Here is a 17,091-nt window from a genome sequence, read left to right as displayed (position 1 = left end):
TTATTCATGCTAGAATTGTATTAACCGGAAACATAATACATGTGTGAATACATAGACAAACAGAGTGTCACTAGTATGCCTCTACTTGACTAGCTCGTTAATCAAAGATGGTTATGTTTCCTAACCATAGACATGAGTAGTCATTTGATTAACGGGGTCACATCATTAGAGAATGATGAGATTGACTTGACCCATTCCGTTAGCATAGCACTTGATCGTTTAGTTTGTTGCTATTGCTTTCTTGATGACTTATACATGTTCATATGACTATGAGATTATGCAACTCCCGTTTACCGGAGGAACACTTTGTCTGCTACCAAACGTCACAACGTAACTGGGTGATTATAAAGGTGCTATACAGGTGTCTCCAAAGGTACTTGTTGGGTTGGCGTATTTCGAGATTAGGATTTGTCACTCCGATTGTCGGAGAGGTATCTCTGGGCCCACTCGGTAATGCACATCACTATAAGCCTTGCAAGCATTGCAACTAATGATTTAGTTGCGGGATGATGTGTTACGGAACGAGTAAAGAGACTTGCCGGTAACGAGATTGAACTGGGTATTGAGATACCGACGATCGAATCTCGGGCAAGTAACATACCGATGACAAAGGGAACAACGTATGTTGTTATGCGGTTTGACCGATAAATATCTTCGTAGAATATGTAGGAGCCAATATGAGCATCCAGGTTCCGCTATTGGTTATTGACAGGAGACGTGTCTCGGTCATGTCTACATAGTTCTCGAACCCGTAGGGTCCGCGCGCTTAAAGTTCGATGACGGTTATATTATGAGTTTATGTGTTTTGATGTACCGAAGGAGTTCGGAGTCCCGGATGAGATCAGGGACATGACGAGGAGTCTCGAAATGGTCGAGACGTAAAGATCGATATATTGGACTACTATATTCGGACATCGGAAAGGTTCCGAGTGATTCGGGTATTTTCAGGAGTACCGGAGAGTTACGGGAATTCGTATTGGGCCTTAATGGGCCATACGGGAAAGGAGAGAAAGGCCTCAAAGGGTGGCCGCACCCCTCCCCATCGGTTGGTCTGAATTGGACTAGGGAGGGGGGCGCTCCCTTCCTTCCTTCTCCTTTTCCCTTCCCTTTCCTTCCCTCCTACTCCTACTACTTGGAAGGGCTCCTAGTTCTACTAGGAAAGGGGGAATCCTACTCCCGGTGGGAGTAGGACTCCCCTAGGGCGCGCCATAGAGAGGGTCGGCCCCTCCCCTCCTCCACTCCTTTATATACGTGGCCAGGGGGCACCCCATAGACACAACAATTGATCTCTTGATCTCTTAGCCGTGTGCGGTGCCCCCTCCACCATAATCCACCTCGGTCATATCGTAGCGGTGCTTAGGCGAAGCCCTGCGTCGGTAGAACATGATCATTGTCACCACGCCGTCGTGCTGACGGAACTCTCCCTCAAAGCTCGGCTGGATCGGAGTTCGAGGGACGCCATCGAGTTGAACATGTGCAGAACTCGGAGGTGCCGTGCGTTCGGTACTTGATCGGTTGGATCGTGAAGACGTACAACTACATCAATCGCGTTGTGCTAATGTTTCCACTTTCGGTCTACGAGGGTACATAGACAACACTCTCCCCTCTCGTTGCAATGCATCTTCATGATCTTGCGTGTGCGTAGGATTTTTTTTTTTTGAAATTACTACGTTCCCCAACAACTTCTTGTGTTGGTTCATTTATGAAGAAGACTATTGAATTCCGGTGGGAACTTTTGGAAAGAATTAAACACAACTCTGAACATTGGAACTCGACAAAGATAAAGAGTCAGGTATCAAACTTAAGTATGATTGTGTTAAATCTTTTATGGATACTAATGCTTTTCAAAAGTTTAGTACTAAATATGGACTTGACTCTGAGATAGTAGCCTCATGTGTGAATCATTTGCTACTCATGTTGAACTCCCTAAGGAGAAGTGGTTTAAGTATCACCCACCTATTAAAGAAGAAATTAAAGAACATGTACCAGTTAGAGAAGAAACTATACTTTATAATGTTGATCCAGTTGTTCCTTCTGCTAAAGTTTCAATTGTGGTTAACAAAAGCTATATTAGAACACCTAAACCTGATGAACAAATTAAAGTTGGACCTAGTATTTCTATGGTTAAAGATCTCTTGGAAGAATATATGGATGGGCATGTTATTTACTTCTATGAAGAAGCTACTAGAATTGCTAAACCTGATAAAAGAGATAAACATAGACCTGTTGTTGGCATGCCACTTGATGTCTACTACACAACCTTCTTCTTGTAGACGTTGTTGGGCCTCCAAGTGTAGAGGTTTGTAGGAAAGTAGCAAATTTCCCTCAAGTGGATGACCTAAGATTTATCAATCCGTGGGAGGCGTAGGATGAAGATGGTCTCTCTCAAACAACCCTTCATACTTCATAGGATGAGAGGTGTAGGATGAAGAGAGTCTCTTTTGTCCCCAACACACCCAATACAATGGTAAATTGTATAGGTGCACTAGTTCGGCGAAGAGATGGTGATACAAGTGCAATATGGATGGTAGATATAGGTTTTTGTAATATGGAAATATAAAAACAGCAAGGTAGCAAGTGGTAAAAGTAAGCGTAAACGGTATTCCAATGCGTTGAAACAAGGCCTAGGGTTCATACTTTCACTAGTGCAAGTTCTCTCAACAATAATAACATAATTGGATCATATAACAATCCCTCAACATGCAACAAAGAGTCACTCCAAAGTCACTAATAGCGGAGAACAAACGAAGAGATTATTGTAGGGTACGAAACCACCTCAAAGTTATCCGTTCTGATTGATCTATTCGAGAGCTCGTAGTAAAATAACACGAAGCTATTCTTTCCGTTCAATCTATCCAAGAGTTCGTACTAGAATAACACCTTAATACACAAATCAACCAAAACCCTAATGTCACCTCGATACTCCAATGTCACCTCAAGTATCCATGGGTATGGTTATACGATATGCATCACACAATCTCAGATTCATCTATTCAACCAACACAAAGAACTTCAAAGAGTGCCCCAAAGTTTCTACCAGAGAGTCAAGACGAAAACGTGTGCCAACCCCTATGCATAAGTTCATGAGGTCACGGAACTCGCAAGTTGATCACCAAAACATACATCAAGTGGATCACGTGATATCTCATTGTCACCACAGATAAGCACATGCAAGACATACATCAAGTGTTCTCAAATCCTTAAAGACTCAATCCGATAAGATAACTTCAAAGGGAAAACTCAATTCATCACAAGAGAGTAGAGGGGGAGAAACATCATAAGAACCAACTATAATAGCAAAGCTCGCGATACATCAAGATCGTGCCGAATCAAGAACACGAGAGAGAGAGAGAGAGAGAGAGAGAGAGAGAGAGAGATCAAACACATAGATACTGGTACATACCCTCAGCCCCGAGGGTGAACTACTCCCTCCTCGTCATGGAGAGCACCCGGATGATGAAGATGGCCACCGGAGAGGGATTCCCCCCTCTGGTAGGGTGCCGGAACAGGTCTAGATTGGTTTTCGGTGGCTACAGAGGCTTGCGGTGGCGGAACTCCCGATCTAGGTTTCTTTCTAGAAGTTTGGGTATATATAAGAGGTGTTGGAGTTGGGAACAAGTCAGGGGGTTCCCCGAGGTGGCCACAAGGTAGGGGGCGCGCCCAGGGGGGTAGGGCGCGCCCCCCACCCTTGTGGTGGCCTCGAGACTCTTCTGGACCATCTCTGGTACTCCGTGGGCTTCTTCTGGTCCAAAACTGATCTCCGTGAAATTTCAGGTCAATTGGACTCCGTTTGGTTTTCCTTTTCTGCGATCCTCAAGAACACGGAAAAAAACAGAAACTGACACTGGGCTCTAGGTTAATAGGTTAGTCCCAAAAATCATATAAAATACCATATAAATGCATATAAAACATACAAGGTTGATTATATAATAGCATGGAACAATCAAAAATTACAGATACGTTCGAGAGGTATCAAGCATCGCCAAGCTTAATTCCTGCTCATCCTCGAGTAGGTAAATGATAAAAACAGAATTTTTGATGTGGAATGCTACCTAACATATTTATCCATGTAATTCTCTTTATTATGGCAAGAATATTCAGATCCGAAAGATTAAAGACAAAAGTTTAATATTGACATAAAAATAATAATGCTTCAAGCATACTAACAAAGCAATCGTGTCTTCTCAAAATAACAAGGCCAAAGAAAGTTATCCCTACAAAATTATATAGTCTGGCTATGCTCTATCTTCACCGCACAAAGTATTTAAATCATGCACAACCCCAATGACAAGCCAAGCAATTGTTTCATACTTTTGATGTTCTCAAACCTTTTCAGTCTTCACACAATATATGAGCGTGAGCCATGGACATAGCACTATAGGTGGAATAGAATGGTGGTTGTGGAGAAGACAAAAAGGAGAACATAGTCTCACATCAACTAGGCGTATCAACATGCTATGGAGATGCCCATCAATAGATATCAATGTGAGTGAGTAGGGATTGCCATGCAGCAGATGCACTAGAGCTATAAGTGTATGAAAGCTCAAAAGGAAACTAAGTGGGTGTGCATCCAACTTGCTTACTCATGAAGACCTAGGGCATTTGAGGAAGCCCATCATTGGAATATACAAGCCAAGTTCTATAATGAAAATTCTCACTAGTATATGAAAGTGACAACATAGGAGACTCTCTATCATGAAGATCATGGTGCTACTTTGAAGCACAAGTGTGGAAAAAGGATAGTAGCATTGCCTCTTCTCTCTTTTTCTCTCATTTTTTTGTTTTTTGGGCCTTCTATTTTTTGGCCTTTCTCTTTTTTTATTTCCTCACATGGGACAATGCTCTAATAATGATGATCATCACACTTCTATTTATTTACAACTCAAGGATTACAACTCGATACTTAGAACAAAATATGACTCTATATGAATGCCTCCGGCGGTGTACCGGGATGTGCAATGAATCAAGAGTGACATGTATGAAATAATTATGAAGGTGGCTTTTCCACAAATACAATGTCAACTACATGATCATGCAAAGCAATATGACAATGATGGAGCGTGTCATAATAAACGGAACGGTGGAATGTTGCATGGTAATATATCTCAGAATGGCTATCGAAATGCAATAATAGGTAGGTATGGTGGCTATTTTGAGGAAGGTAAATGGTGGGTTCATGGTACCGGTGAAAGTTGCGCGGTACTAGAGAGGCTAGCAATGGTGGAAGGGTGAAAGTGCGTATAATCCATGGACTCAACATTAGTTATAAAGAACTCACATACTTATTGCAAAAATCTATTAGTTATAGAAACAAAGTACTAGGTGCATGCTCCTAGGGGGATAGATTGGTAGGAAAAGACCATCGCTCGTCCCCGACCGCCACTCATCAGGAAGACAATCAAAAATAAATCATGCTCCGACTTCATCACATAACGGTTCACCATACATGCATGCTATGGGAATCACAAACTTTAACGCAAGTATCTCTCAAATTCACAACTACTCAACTATCATGACTCTAATATCACCATCTTCATATCTCTAAACAATCATCAAGTATCAAACTTCTCATAGTATTCGATGCACTTTATATGAAAGTTTTTATTATACCCATCATGGATGCCTATCATATTAGGACTAATTTCATAACCAAAGCAAAGTACCATGCTGTTCTAAAAGACTCTCAAAATAATATAAGTGAAGCACAAGAGTTCATCTATTTCTTCAAAATAAAACCACCGCCGTGCTCTAAAAGGATATAAGTGAAGCACTAGAGCAAATGACACACTACTCCGAAAGATATAAGTGAAGATCAAAGAGTAGTCGAATAATTATGTAACTATGTGAAGACTCTCTAACAGTTAATATTTTAAGCTCTTGGTAATTTATTCAAACAGCAAGCAAAATGAAAGAAAATAAAATGACGCTCCAAGAAAAACACATATCATGTGGTGAATAAAAATATAGCCTCAAGTAAAGTTACCGATGAACGAAGACGAAAGAGGGGATGCCATCCGGGGCATCCCCAAGCTCAGGCTCTTCGTTGTCCTTGAATATTACCTTGGGGTGCCTTGGCCATCCCCAGTCATAGGCTCTTGCCACTCCTTATTCCATAGTCCATCGAATCTTTACCCAAAACTTGAAAACTTCACAACACAAAACTTAACAGAAAACTCGTAAGCTCCGTTAGTATAAGAAAATAAATCACCACTTTTGGTACTGTTGTGAACTCATTCTAAATTCGTATTAGTGTAATATCTACTGTATTTCAACTTCTCTATGGTTCATACCCTCCGATACTACTCATAGATTCATCAAAATAAGCAAACAACACATAGAAAACAGAATCTGTCAAAAATAGAACAGTCTATCGGTTTTGAATACTTCTGTCACTCCAAAAATTCTGAAATAAATTGGTGGACCTGAGGAATTTGTCTATTAATCATCTTCAAAAAGAATCAACCTAACCGCACTCTCCAGTAAAAAATGGCATCTAATCTCGTGAGCGCAAAAGTTTCTGTTTTTTTACAGCAAGATCGCAAAGACTTCACCCAAGTCCTCCCAAAGGTTCTACTTGGCACAAACACTAATTAAAACATAAAAACACATATAAACAGAGGCTATATGAATTATTAATTACTAAACAGGAGCAAAAATCAAAGAACAAAAATAAAGTCGGGTTGCCTCCCAACAAGCGCTACGTTTAACGCCCCTAGCTAGGCATGATGATTTCAATGATGCTCACATAACAGATAAGAATTGAAACATAAAGAGAGCATCATGAAGAATATGACTAGCACATTTAAGTCTAACCCACTTCCTATACATAGGGATTTTTTGAGCAAACAACTTGTAGGAACAAGAATCAACTTGCACAGGAAGGTAAAACAAGGATAACTTCAAGATTTTCAACAGATAGAGAGGAAGCTTGATATTATTGCAATACCTACAAGCATATGTTCCTCCCTCATAATAATTACATGTAGGATCATAAGAAAATTCAACAATATAGCTATCACAAAACATATTCTTAACACGATCCACATGTATGCAAAGTTGACACTCTTCCAAAATAGTGGGATTAACATTAACTAAAGTCATCACCTCTCCAAACCCACTTTCATAATTATCACAATAAAATTCAACACCCTCCAAAATAGTGGGATCATTACTTCCTAAAGTTGACACTCTTCCAAACCCATTTTCATCAATATAATCATCATAAATAGGAGGCATGCTATCATCAAAATAAATTTGCTCATCAAAACTTGGGGGACAAAAAAATATCATCTTCATCAAACATAGCATCCCCAAGCTTGTGGCTTCGCATATGATTAGCATCATGAATATTCAAAGAATTCATACTAACAACATTGCAATCATGCTCATCATCCATAATTTAGTGCCAAACATTTTAATGCATTCTTCTTCTGGCATTTTGGCACAATTATCAGAATCCTTATTTTCATGAAAGATATTAAAAAGATGAAGCATATGAGGTACCCTCAATTCCATTTTTTTTGTAATTTTCTTTTATAGGCTAAACTAGTGATAAAACAAGAAACAAAAAGATTCGATTGCAAGATCTAAAGATATACCTTCAAGCGCTAACCTCCCCGGAAATGGCGCTAGAAAAGAGCTTGATGTCTACTACACAACCTTATTCTTGTAGACGTTGTTGGGCCTCCAAGTGCAGTGGTTTGTAGGACAGTAGAAAATTTCCCTCAAGTGGATGACCTAAGATTTATCAATCCGTGGGAGGCGTAGGATGAAGATGGTCTCTCTCAAGCAACCCTGCAACCAAATAATCAAGAGTCTCCTGTGTCCCCAACACACCCAATACAATGGTAAATTGTATAGGTGCACTAGTTCGGCGAAGAGATGGTGATACAAGTGCAATATGGATGGTATATATAGGTTTTTGTAATATGAAAATATAAAAACAGCAAGGTAGCAAGTGGTAAAATTCAGCATAAACGGTATTGCAATGCGTTGAAACAAGGCCTAGGGTTCATACTTTCACTAGTGCAAGTTCTCTCAACAATAATAACATAATTGGATCATATAACAATCCCTCAACATGCAATAAAGAGTCACTCCAAAGTCACTAATAGCGGAGAACAAACGAAGAGATTATTGTAGGCTACGAAACCACCTCAAAGTTATCCGTTCTGATTGATCTATTCAAGAGTCCGTAGTAAAATAACACGAAGCTATTATTTCCATTCAATCTATCCTAGAGTTCATACTAGAATAACACCTTAAGACACAAATCAACCAAAACCCTAATGTCACCTAGATACTCCAATGTCACCTCAAGTATCCATTGGTATGGTTATACGATATGCATCACACATTCTCAGATTCATCTATTCAACCAACACAAAGAACTTCAAAGAGTGCCCCATAGTTTCTACCGAAGAGTCAAGACGAAAAAGTGTGCCAACCCCTATGCATAAGTTCACGAGGTCGAGGAACTCGCAAGTTGATCACCAAAATATACATCAAGTGGATCATGTGATATCCCATTGTCACCACAGATAAGCACATGCAAGACATACATCAAGTGTTCTCAAATCCTTAAAGACACAATCCGATAAGATAACTTCAAAGGGAAAACTCAATTCATCACAAGAGAGTAGAGGGGGAGAAACATCATAAGATCCAACTATAATAGCAAAGCTCGCGATACATCAAGATCGTGCTGAATCAAGAACACGAGAGAGAGAGAGAGAGAGATCAAACACATAGCTACTGGTACATACCCTCAGCCCCGAGGGTGAACTACTCCCTCCTAGTCATGGAGAGTGTCGGGATGATGAAGATGGCCATCGGAGAGGGATTCCCCCCTCTGGCAGGGTGCCGGAACGGGTCTAGATTGGTTTTAGGTGGCTATAGAGGCTTGCGGCGGCGGAACTCCCGATCTAGGTTTCTTTCTGGAAGTTTGGGTATATATAAGAGGTGTTGGAGTCGGGAACAAGTCAGGGGGGTCCCCGAGGCGGCCACAAGGTAGGGGGCGCGCCCCCCACCCTCGTGGTGGCCTCGGGACTCTTCTGGCCCATCTCCGGTACTCCGTGGGCTTCTTCTGGTCCAAAAATGATCTCCGTAAAATTTCTGGTCAATTGGACTCTGTTTGGTTTTCCTTTTCTGTGATACTCAAAAACAAGGAAAAAAACAGAAACTGGCACTAGGCTCTAGGTTAATAGGTTAGTCCCAAAAATCATATAAAATACCATATAAATGCATATAAAACATCCAAGGTTGATAACATAATAGCATGGAACAATAAAAAATTACAGATACGTTGGAGACGTATCACCTATTCTTTCAGTTAAAATAGGAGATCACTGTTATCATGGTTTATGTGACATGGGTGCTAGTGTGAGTGCTATTCCTTACACTTTATATGAAGAAATCATGAAAGACATAGCACCTGCTGAGATAGAAGAAATAGATGTTACTATTAAACTTGCTAATCGAGACACCATATCACCAATTGGGATTATTATTGATGGTGAAATCTTGTGTGGAAAAATAAAATACCCTACTAATTTTCTTGTTCTTGGTTCCCCACAAGATGAATTTTGTCCCATTATCTTTGTTAGACCTTTCTTAAATACAGTTAATCCTAAGATAGATTGTAAGAAACAAACTGTTGGTGTTAGCTTTGGTGATGATTCTCATGAGTTTAATTTTTTCAAGTTTAGTAGAAATCATCATGAAAAGGAATTACCTAGTAAGGATGAATGAATTGGTCTTGCTTCTATTGTTGTTCCACCTACTGATCCTTTAGAACAATATTTGCTAGACCATAAAAATGATTTACATATGCATGAAAGAAATGAAATAGATAATGTTTTCTTTTAACAATGTCCTCTGCTTAAACACAATTTGCCTATTGAAATTCTAGGAGGTCCTCCTCCACCTAAAGGTGATCCTGTGTTTGAATTAAAACAATTGCCAGACAGTTTGAAATATGCTTATCTCGGTGAAAAGAAGATATATCCTATTTTTATTAGTGCTAACCTTTCAGAACATGAAGAAGAAATATACTCTTGATGATTTAAAGAGCATTAGTCCCACTCTATGTCAGCACAAAATTAATATGGAACCTGATGCTAAACCCGTTGTTGATCACCAACGTCGGTTGAATCCAAAAATGAAGGAAGTGGTAAGAACGGAAATATTAAAACTTCTGGAAGCGGGTATAATCTATCCTATAGCTGATAGTAGATGGGTAAGTCATGTTCATTGTGTCCCTAAGAAAGTAGGTATTACTGTTGTTCCTAATGATAAGAATGAACTTATTCCACAATGAATTGTTACAGGCTATAGAATGGTAATTGATTACAGAAAATTAAACAAAGCAACTAGAAAAGATCATTACCCCTTGCCTTTTATTGATCAAATGCTTGAAAGATTATCTAAGGACACACACTTTTTCTTCCTAGATGGATACTCTAGCTTTTCACAAATACCTGTTTCTCAACCTGATCAAGAAAAGACTACTTTTACTTGTCTCTTTGGAACTTATGCTTATAGACGTATGCCTTTTGGTGTAACATCCTAAAATTCTAAATTTTGGAATGTTATAACAAATAGATAGATTCGATTGATTGTTTGATTGATTGTGTGAAATTGAGTGAAATTCGAAACTCTTTGAAAGTTAAATGAGAGGGAATAAAAGGATTTTCCCAAACTATCATCTTGCATTTATGATCTCCGTGAATTCAAATCCTTTTCATCACAAAGCCCTAGAGAGAAGATGACATGACTTCTTGCATTTAAATAAATGAAAAGGGTTTTTGAAAATATTTGAATTTCATTTGGAAATATTTTTTTCAATTCAGAAACTCTAAGCAACTCAATGATTTTCATGAGAGAACATAAAATGACTTCTTCAAAACCTATGAAATATGAGTTGGGAGTTTCAAAGAATCAAATTTAAAATCCTTTTGAAATTATTTTCAATTTGGAGTTATTCGGATTTTATTCAAATTATTTTTCTCCAAAAATAAAATATATTGAAATTAGGGTAAAATGATTCCCTACATCAGAAAGTTGGAGAAAAATAAATTTGAATTAACTTAGGTATTTTTAAAATGATTTTTATTGGATTTTTTAGAGCAGTAGCAGTATTTGATTTATTAAAATTTCTGTGTATATTATTTGACGCTGAAAATATGTTCATGTAGTAGGAAATCTTTTTCTGAAAATTTTGATATATAGTATGTCTACATAAAATTTAAGTTTATTTTCGTTATTCGGTTTTCCTTCTGTTTCTATTTAAAAAAACTATACGTGCAGCTCAAAACTATTTTCACTTTTCTACGCAGCATAGCTAGAAGGCCGGCCTATGATTATTTTTTTCTTTTTTATATTTCGGAAAATTATTTAGATTTATTTTAAAAAATATATCATTTCGTTTTTGAAAAAAAACAACTTTTGAAAGAAAAAAACTGCAGCTGCGCGGCCGGCCAAACCGCCTTACGCGTTTAGGCCCATGCGACGCGCCCCTCTATTTCTTTTCTATTTTGTCTACGTTTAGTCCCACATTGCCTAGTCTTTGACCCCTAAGCCTTCTTTTTCCACCTATAAATATAGACCCATAGAGCCGCCAAAAATCATCCGATTCAGTTTAAATCAATATTTTGGTTTGACTAGATTTATTAAAAAAAATATTTTTTTCTTCTCTCCGGTGGGACTTCTGTAAATTGTCTCCTCTCTCCAAAGTCGTTTTTTCTCTGCCTTATAAAGGTATCTTTCTTCATTTTTTTTACTTTCATAGTTTATTATTTCTAGACTAGTACGGAAGAATAATTAGATTATCAATTAGTCTATGTATTTATACATTAGACCTAGAATTATTTTAGCCATACCTATTTTTTCGTAAAATAGTTTGGCCCTGATATTTCAAATAGTCATAACTTTTTACTCGTTCATCCAAATTAGATGAAACCAGCGCCTATAGCCTTGTTTTGTTTTCACCTATCCAGTGAACCTGTCACAAACTTTTTGAAATTTTCAAATTTCAAAATTTGTTCATATTCATATTCAAACTTCTTTTGATCATAATTTGAGTTTTATAACTCCGATTTAATTGATTCTTTTTGCCAATCAAAGCTCTTGACCTAAACTTTCTGATAAGGCCAAATTCACATAATTTTGGTACTGTTAAAAATGGTTTTATGTTGCAAGAGTTATTTGCTTGGTTTTGATGTTTTCCGAACTGTCTTCTTCTTTCTTACCGATCTTTTGAGTGATTGCTTATGTGTGGTTACTATTGCTTGCTCGCGATAGATTGAACGAAGTGTGACGAGTAGAACTATCAGGAGTTATGAGTGTGAATCATCTTCGTCAACTGTAAAAGGCAAGTTCACACTTTGATCATACTTTTCATTACCCAGTTTTTATGCATTAGTTTCACCCTCAAACAATGCATGGTTAGGAATTGATAACATGTGGGTATTGGGAAGTAGTTGATGAGGTAGGAACCTATTGCCTTGCATTCAAACCTTGGGAGTTAATTCTATGTTATGCTTATACTGCCATGCTATGCACGTAGATGTGGATTGGTTTGAGAGAATTCATGAAAGATGTGAGAGATTATTGTTAACTAAGGTTTAACTTAAGGTGGCTACTTTAATACACATCTGGGTGGAATGGTAGGGGCACCCTGGAGCACCCAGTGGTTTGCTCGGGCACCTGGAGAACCCAGTGCTTGCCCATGGGGATCCCAGAGGACCCGTGTGATCACCCTATGGAATGCCACCCAGGCTCAAAGGGGTCATAAGATTATTCATGCTAGAAACTTCCGTGTGCAGCAACAAGCCATTATGAGCTCTGACATAGTTGAGTAAGTTGCGTGAAGCTCTCGAAGAGGTAGACTAGCAGATGTAGTAGGTTGTAGGTGGTACTGTCTATCCAGAGTAGAGAGTTAATGCTTCTGAAAAACAGTGTCTCGGTCATCCGTTTCTCAAACACCATGTAGTGCGAAAAATCCAACGGAGGAGATCGAGTCTTGTGGGGAAAAGTGCGCAAACCTGTGCAGAGTATAAACTAATCATGGTTACCCGTGTCCCTGGTTATGGACATCTTGAGTCTCTGGTACTTGGATTATCATATTGATCTCATCATGTTACTTAAATAATTTGTTGGGTTATTGATGTTAATTTGGGCTTGAGTTGGAGGAACCTTCTCAATATTTTCAACCAACTTTGTAGTTAAATAAATTATATTCCTTTGCAGTAGGGAAAGATTGGCTTTTCGCAAAAACATGATAACCATAGAGGCTCCACCGGCCAGATATGCATGTAGTGATAGCTATTATTCATCATTGCTCTATGGTGTGAATTTGCTAATGTACTGACCCTTTGTGGCTGCAACGTCTCATGTTGCAGGATATCTTACAACGAGTAAGTGATACGTTAGGGTTACGATTTCTACACTCAACTTTGCCGTTGGTGTTGATGGGATTCCACAACCTTGTTGTTACTTCCGTTATTTGGATTGAGGTAATAGTATTTACGTTACTTTATACATGTGATTTACCTCTGTTATAAATCCTCGAGTATTGTGTGTGTCAGCATACCGATCCAAGGATGACACTTAAGCACAGAGACTTGACCGTCTGAGGTCGGGTCGCTACAAGATGGTATCAGAGCACATGTTGACTGTAGGATGTGACCCCTAGAAACTGACAAGCCCATAGGAAAGATTTTCTCTACAACTTCATTTTCAAAAAAGGATCTTTTACCTCTCTTCTCTTCTGAGCTTATTCAAATATTCCTTTTAGTGAGACCATACCCCCTTTCCCCTTTTGACCACGCGAAGATTTGACTGATGAGACCACTCCAAGAAGGACAAGATATCGGACAATTAAGACCACTTCGGAATGAAGAGGATTTGACTGTGCATCTGAATAATGGAAACTACAATGGTTGAAGACTCCGAAAAATAGGGAAATTTGAAGGCTCTGAAGAATTTCCAGATTGGTATGACCTATGAAAGCTACCCTTATTTAACTTGTCAGACTATTGAAGCTGTCAATACCCGAGATCAAGGTGTGTGGAGAAAGACAGGAACATGGAGCATTAAAACTCAAAGTTTTTGTCAAGAAAACCCTAAGGCATGAGATATCAACTATGGAATGATAGCTCATGGCAATGGCATGGGCATAAACAAGGCTATCCATGATGTTAGTGCCGCTTATGCTATTGTCACCGTGCTGAGTAAGCATGCATTTATTTGGAAGGATTGGATTGTAGAAGGCTAATGGAGCACCTATCCGCAAAAGATGAAGTTTTGACCTTAGCTAGTGTATCACCAGGATCTGGAGTATTACATCAAAAAGTTTGGGGTGGACCTCTAGGAAGTCATATTAGACAAGGAAGCATTTTGTGAAGAACTCAGGACCCAGAAGCTGAAAGTAGCCAAGCTGGAGGAGCAAAACCTCGAGATACCAGAGATTCGTCAAGAACTGGAGGACAGTAGGACCCTGGTTCATGACAAGGAAGTTGAAACCCAGAACTTTGGAACGCAACTCCAGAAATATTAAAGGATGTTACTAGAGACTTCGCGTCAACAGAGATCTGGCAGAGGAACTTGAGAAGGACAAGCATGATCGGAAGAAGCCATCGGAGCATGAACAAGACTTGAAGAGTTGGATGACCTTGAAGATTTATTGACCTTTAGAAGACCAAACCCTATTATGTACCTACGTTAGATGCGACGATTTTGAGCTGTCATCTTGTTTGATGTTTTCCCGACAGCCACAAATAAAATCCGCCTTTCCAAAACTTTTTTTGCATTGTGTGTATCCCTCTCCATCTCTCTCATCTTACCCCAAAACCCATGGACCCAATAGAGGATGAATGGAGACGAGCTTATATTTTCTGGACCGATGAGTCAATTGGAGACGGACCGATGGATTCAGAACATGGAGGATCACATGGAGAATGACCCTATAGCCAGAAAGGATATGACCCAGCATGCTATTCGGTGTTTTGAAAGAGGTGATGCTACTTGGTGGAGGATGTACCAAACCATCAATGGATGGCAAAGAGTAACCACTTGGAAAGAATTTAAGTTGACTTTGCCAAAGTCTCGATTTGTGTCCTAGAAATTGAAGCCTGATGTAAGTGATATGAAGAAACCTTGTGCATGCAAGCACTGTGGAGAAATAGGACACAACCATAGAGAACACAAGGGACGAATGCCCTAATTGTGAAGGAAGTCACCCAGCTGAAGAATGCCCAACTAGGTAGAATACTTGTTTCTTGTGTGAAGGGACTACCCACTACCCTGATCAGTGTCACATTTACCTCGTGGTTCAAAGAACCATCCAACAGAAGAAAGAATCAATGAAAGGAGCCCTCATGGAAATTTTAGAAAAACCAATGATGAAGGAAGAGGTGAAGGACACACCCAAAGAAGACCCTATTAAACCATTGTCACACCCTCGATGCGACTATAGCTCCCACATGTCGAGGCACGACTTAGAGACATAATCGCATTGAAGGCATATGTCGCAAGTTAGGCAATCTTCACAACATCCCATGTAATGTAAATAATAAAGGGGAGATAACATAGTTGGCTTACACTCGCCACGTCAATCAAGTACATAAAAAACATTACATCATCCAAAACACTCATGGCCCGACTACGGCGCCAAAATAGAAGAAAACCCAACATGCGACACGGTCCCAATCACCGCCAACTGGGCACCACTACTGATCATCGGGAAAGGAAACGTAGTAGCATTGAGAGTCTTCGTCGAACTCCCACTTGAGCTCATACGCGTCTCCTGGAGCGGAATCATCGGGCCCTGCATCTGGTGTAATAGTAATCTGTGAGCCACAGGGACTCAGCAATCTCGCACCCTCGCGATCAAGACTATTTAAGCTTATAGGAAAGGAAAGGCAAATATATGTGGAGCTGCAGCAAGCGACTAGCATATGTGGTGGCTAACTTATTCGCAAAGGAGAGCGAGAAGAGGAGGCAAAGCGCGGGCGAGAAACTAGAGAGCAACCTGCGTAAACATTACTCCAACACCGTGTCCACTTCCCGGACTCCGCCGAGAAGAGGCCATCACAGTAACACACTCAGTTGATTCATTTTAATTAAGTTAAGGTTCAAGTTATCTACAACCGGACATTAACAAATTCCCATCTGCCCATAACCGCGGGCACGGCTTTCGAAAGTTTAATCCCTGCAGGGGAGTCCCAACTTAGCCCATGACAAGCTCTCACGGTCAACGAAGGAATAGACCTCCTCCCAAGACGTTCCGATCAGACTCGGTATCTCGGTAACTCAAGACACTTCGACAGGTTAAAACAAGATCAGCAACACCGCCCGAATGTGCCGACAAATCCCGATAGGAGCTGCACATATCTCTTTCTCAGGGCACACTCAGATAAGCAATCCGTACAACTAAAACCAGCCCTCGAGTTTCCCCGAGGTGGCGCTGCAAGGGGCTCTAGTTTGGACCAACACTCAGAGGAGCACTGGCCCGGGGGGGTTAAAATAAGATGACCCTTGAGTCTGCAGAACCCAAGGGAAAGAAAAGGCTAGGTGGCAAATGGTAAAACCAATGTTGGGCATTGCTGGAAAAGCTTTAATCAAGGCGAAATATCAAGGGGTTCCCATTATAACCCAACCGCGTAAGGAACGCAAAATTCGGGAACATAACACCGATATGACGGAAACTAGGGCGGCAAGAGTGGAACAAAACACTAGGCGAGAGGCCGAGCCTTCCACCCTTCACCAAGTATATAGATGCATTAAAATAACATAGCAATATAATGATATCCCAACAATTAAATAAAAGATGTTCCAACAAGGAACGGCCTCCAATCTTCACCTGCAACTAGCAACGCTATAAGAGGGGCTGAGCAAAGCGGTAACATAGCCAATCAACGGTTTGCTAGGACATGGTGGGTTAGAGGTTTGACATGGCAATTGGGAGGCTGACAAGCAAAAGGTAGGCATCGTAGCATTGGCATAGCAAAAGAGCGAGCAAACTAGCATAGCAAAGATAGTAGTGATTTCGAGGGTATGATCATCTTGCCTGCACAGTTGTCAGAGTTGACT

Source organism: Triticum urartu, chromosome 2, assembly GCF_003073215.2.
Source record: "Triticum urartu cultivar G1812 chromosome 2, Tu2.1, whole genome shotgun sequence".
NCBI classification, from domain to species: domain Eukaryota; kingdom Viridiplantae; phylum Streptophyta; class Magnoliopsida; order Poales; family Poaceae; genus Triticum; species Triticum urartu.
This window is presented reverse-complemented; position numbering follows the sequence as displayed.